General features: G+C 52.0%; 1 protein-coding gene across 1 annotated transcript in view; it reads right to left on the bottom strand.

Moving 5' to 3' along the window:
- The window catches only part of FGFR2 (fibroblast growth factor receptor 2), a gene marked incomplete in the record, with an annotated part of 126,079 nt that extends 121,412 nt beyond the window's left edge, over window positions 1–4,667 (bottom strand). The window contains 2 exon segments of the mRNA XM_006143947.3: window positions 5–32; window positions 4,363–4,667.
- Window positions 4,668–4,673: the final 6 nt, after the last annotated feature.

Raw genomic sequence — 4,673 nt, 5'->3', positions numbered from 1 at the left:
GCCGGCCGCTGCTGCTGCGGTGGCTGCGGCCACTATAGGAAAGAGATTCGGCCGGTCAGTGAAATCATTCCCAACGCCAATATACTCAAGCCCAAGAGGGATGGAACCTTTTTGTCAGACTCTCAAACGTGTGCAGGGTTCTTTTTCATTATCTGCAAAGCCTTCCATCCTCACCCTCCAGAGTCCCAGGTGTTTCCACCAGACTGGTCCACATGTTAGACTAACCTTTTTAAATACATACTTTTACGAATCACAGAGATAAAAGAGCAGCTACAGGACCCAGCTCCATGCAGCCACTTCAGTTAGGCAAAGTGTGCTGTCTTCTACTATCTATCGCCTCCACTGCCTTCAAAACACAGAAGCAATGTGACCTTAGATTCAAGGGCAACTACAAAAGCAAATGCTTAAAAACGCTCAGGCTGGCATAATCAGCCTCGTTAACTTCTCTTAGTCCAGCAGGGCTTTAGAGAGCTGACCGATGGAGGCGTCTGCTTACAGACCCGTATTTCTGCTGGGCTGCAGCTGAGCTGAGTTTTGTTCCCTTCTCACTGTAGTTCTCAGAAAGAAAGGAGAGCACAGAAAAATAAAAAGACTCTCAGGAAGGCTATAAAAAATTCCCACCAGTTTACACTTGTCAAGATTCATTTCCAAATGCAGAAGTGTATTTCAATCTTTCACTAAGCAGTCACTTACAAAGCATGAGCAAAACTGCAATACATTCAAAGCAGCTAATCCAAAAGGGATTCAAAGCCTGAATTCCCTTCCACTGTGACTAAACGGCAGTCCAGGCCTACTAAAGACCTTCAACCTATGGTGAGGAGGTTAAGAAACAGAGCAGATGCAAACTTGGATGAATAATGCAGGAGTTTATTAATGATGATGATGATATGTAAATTATCATCATGGTCTGTGACTGGGCCAATAGCTTTCATTCAGTAGGCTAACATTTCAGAATAAGAGTTACAACGGGGCACAACTGTGTTCATCCATTTGATCCAAGGCAAAGAGAATTCTCCATGAAAGCTTGAAATATTCCAAGTAATTTTAAACCCACTCAGTATTGCCCCAAGTAAGTGTAATGTCGAACTACACAAACTTTAGAGAATTTAATTAAGTAAAACAATTCCAAGAAACGGTACACCAATGACGGATTCTGAGACCTTGTGGGGGTGAGACCTTTAATACATAAAACCTCTAAACCCCATGCTTTTTGCATGCCTACTTGATGTTTCAAATTATGACAGTGGATTTCAACACTGCCAGGGTCTCCCCAAAGCTGTATCATAAGAACTGCTTCTGTTAGCCTTAACTAAGGGTTAAAATAGGTGAGCACAGAGAGAATGTCACACCAATTCCAAACGAGAAATACAGAAAACCTTTGCTTTTAAGATAGCACAGGTGAGACGGTGTGATGCACAGCAAAACTTAAAAACACTATGTTTTCAGATTGCTTGAGGGATTTTCTCCCCCTAAATTTTCATTCCTCTTAATTGTCAAGAGCCTCAAAAAATAATTCCATGGGACCAGCAGAGGGCGTAATGGTTACCACTCCAGACTCCCATGTAGTAGACCTTGGTTCACGTCCCAAATCCGGTGGCTTAAAACTCAGGCAGGGAGTGTGTGTGCGTGCCCAAAATCCCAAGAGGAGAATGGAGGAGAAAGGATTCCAGCGTGGCCATCGCTCCTGGGGGGTGATTTTCTGTGTCTCTCTCTCTGGCAAGTGTGTGAACCTTACAGTAAAAATCTCTCTAAAAGAAAAAAGTCCCTATCTCGGGACCAGCAGACGGTATAACGGCTACATCGCTGGACACCCATGTAGTCAACTGCGGTTTGAGTCCTGGACCCGGTGGCTTAAACTCACACCGGACGCATGTGAATGCGTGCCCAAGATCCCAAGAGGAGAATGGAGAAGGGATTGCAGTGTGGCCATCCCCCTTATGGGGTGATTTCTAGCTTTCTGTCTCTTTCTAGTGAGCATATGCACCCTATAGCAAAACCTCTCAAAAAAAGAAAAAAGGAAAGTCCATATCTGTTCCTACGTGGGGAGGGGAGCAAAATATACAGTGATTTACTAAGTATTTCCAGGATGCTGGAGGGTTTTCTGTCACTAGCCAAACTTCATGAACAATCTTGAGTTGTAGCAGCTTTCCCCAGAGCTGCTTCCCCGGCTACCTCCCCACCTGTCCCTACCCAGGACCTTTCCTCAGCTCAGTGCCCTCAGATGAATCTCAAGCCATTCATGCATCCCAACAGCCTGCACTACAAACTTGAATTCCAGTGACTTCCAGGTCCAGGCCCCATAGCAGCCCCCTCCCCAAATCTCTGGAAGGCGGAGACCTTCTGCACAGCTCCTCACCAGAGTGGACAAAAGTATGGTGGGACCTCCTGGGCAGGATAATTAGGTCCCAAGGCTCGGTGTTGGGAACACAGGCCCAGCATGCCGCTGGCGGCTACAATCCCAGCTTCCTGCCTTCAATACCATAATCCTTCCTGGAGTCTGAGCCCCAGTGAAAGCCCCAGCGTGTTTATTTTTCCCCTTGAAAGGGAACTCTGCTTCTCAGCCTGCACACGGGAGGAGTTGTCACCCTCCCTCTGATGGATGGCTCTTCAGGGCCACAGGATTCCCTCCCCCACCCCACCCCACCCCCCGTCCATTTTCACCTAGGCACAAGCCTGTCCCCAAAGACAGACAAAAAGAGCCAAGCTGGGGAGTGGTCCCCATGCCAGGCCTGCACTGGGCTCTTCAACAGCCCACAACATTCCCTAACCTTCCACCCTCCCAGAAGGCAGGCCAGTACAGGGCCACCTTATCGGGCTGCCACCTGAGGGGTCATCTGTCCTCCGCGGGCTCACCCAGGCTGAGCACTTGGTGTTTCGTTCCTGGGTAGATTTCACATCAGAAAGTCAACAGTGCCAGGCAACACTGGGATGCCCCCCCCCCCAAAGTGCAGACCCATCTCCTTGCTGAAGGCCTCCTACTTTTCTCCCATTGCTGAGCAGACTCCTCTGGACCTTCTCCCCAAACCTGAGTAAGGAAGGGAACGAAACATGAAGGAAGCAAATCTAGGGGAAAATTTCTTAACATATTGAAATTGCAAAAAATGCAAGCTGACCTAGGACCCCAATCTCCACCATGTGAATGCCTGCAATCCAATGAGCACAGCCAGCAGCTTGGGGGTGACTAGCCACTACCGCCACCCAGTTTCATTGTAGCATTTCCTTCACTAGTTAGCCTAGACTATCCAGTTTTTTCTCCCCCTTCTAGGGGTGCTAAAGAGCTCAGAGAAATCTGCATTTTAATTGACATTCCAGGGAGAGGGAGAGGGGCGACTGATTGCTTTTCTATTCAAACTAAACAGGCTTTTCAGATGAAAATGAGTCGAGGCCGGTGGAAGATTTACAGGGATTTTGGACCAGGGGACAATGGAGTTTTAAATGTTGACAGCGTTTCACACCAAACAGATAATAGGTGCCCTGAGTTTTAAAGCAGGTTGGTCTTTAAGGGTAGGTTTTATTGAATTGGGAGAGGAAAGAAGGTCTGGAGAACAGTTTGCAAGAAAGCGGTCTGCGAGTAGAGCGCCGGAGGCTCGTCGCCCCCGGGCCGGCCTCCAGCGCCAAGCTCCCCGGCCACAAGGGTCGCAGTCGGCGCCACGCAGGGCGTTAGGCTGACTCCCCAGCGCGGCCCCGTCACTGAAAGAATGAGCGCGCAAGTTAGAACTCGCCTGCGCTTTCGACATCTCCCCGTGGCTGCGGGCAGAGCTGGCAAGCACGCTAGAAAAAGTCGGTCCAGTTCGCCCCCTAGCCCCAGGCGCGCTGCGCTCCCTCCAGCGCCGACTGCGGCTGCGGAGGACGAGCACCCAAAAGCACTGAAAGCCGGGAACTGGAGCCGCAGCCTCCCCACAGGTGCCACCCCCAACCTCGCCACCCTTACGGGGATGTCACTAACACCACCCGAACGGCTCCCTCCTGGAAAGAGTCCTGTATGGGACAGGACGGGAGCGCTCCGGCCCCAGGGATGAGGCACCCTGAAGACCCGGCTGTGCCGCTGGTGGCACCTCCGCCGCCCGCCTACTCTGGGGTCGAAGGAACGCGCCTGCTGGAGTTTGACAGGGAGGGGGGTGTCAATGCCAGAGGCAGATGTCAGCATCTGGATGAGGGTGGTAGAGGCAGAACTTCCGAAGAGCCAGGAGTCCCACCTCCCCCATCACCTCCGCAGTCCGAGAGAGGACAAGGAGCCCCCTCCACCATGCCAATTCTGCCGTGCCCTCAACCCGGGAGACCGTGCACCCGGCGACCAGGGCTCCCACGGCGCCCCCTTCCCCTACTGAGAAAGCTCCCGCAGGCGTCCGGCACGGCGATTACCTTGAATGGCAACGCTCCTCCCGATCCGTGCTGTCCCCGCGCCCAGCGTGGGTTGGGATGTAGCAAGCGACGAGCTCCGGGGAGAAACTCCCAGAAGAGTGGTCCTTGCGTCCTCGCCGGTGCTGAGGCTCCGCGGCTTTACACGCACCCCAGGCTGCGGAGGAGCGCCGGCATGACGCCCGCGGGCTGCCCTCGGATTTGGGGAGCTGGAGGAAGAAAGGACTCAAGCCTGGCGTTTCCTTCACCAAACTTTATTCGCAAGTTGCGAACGCTCACAGCGCGCGGGGAAGCGGCGGCCTCGGGGCCCTTGG

The sequence above is a fragment of the Tupaia chinensis genome, unplaced genomic scaffold (assembly GCF_000334495.1).
Source record: "Tupaia chinensis unplaced genomic scaffold, TupChi_1.0 Scaffold000113_1, whole genome shotgun sequence".
Classification (NCBI taxonomy): Eukaryota; Metazoa; Chordata; class Mammalia; order Scandentia; family Tupaiidae; genus Tupaia; species Tupaia belangeri.
The sequence above is the reverse complement of the archived record's forward strand: the minus strand, read 5'-3'. Positions and strand labels throughout refer to the sequence as shown.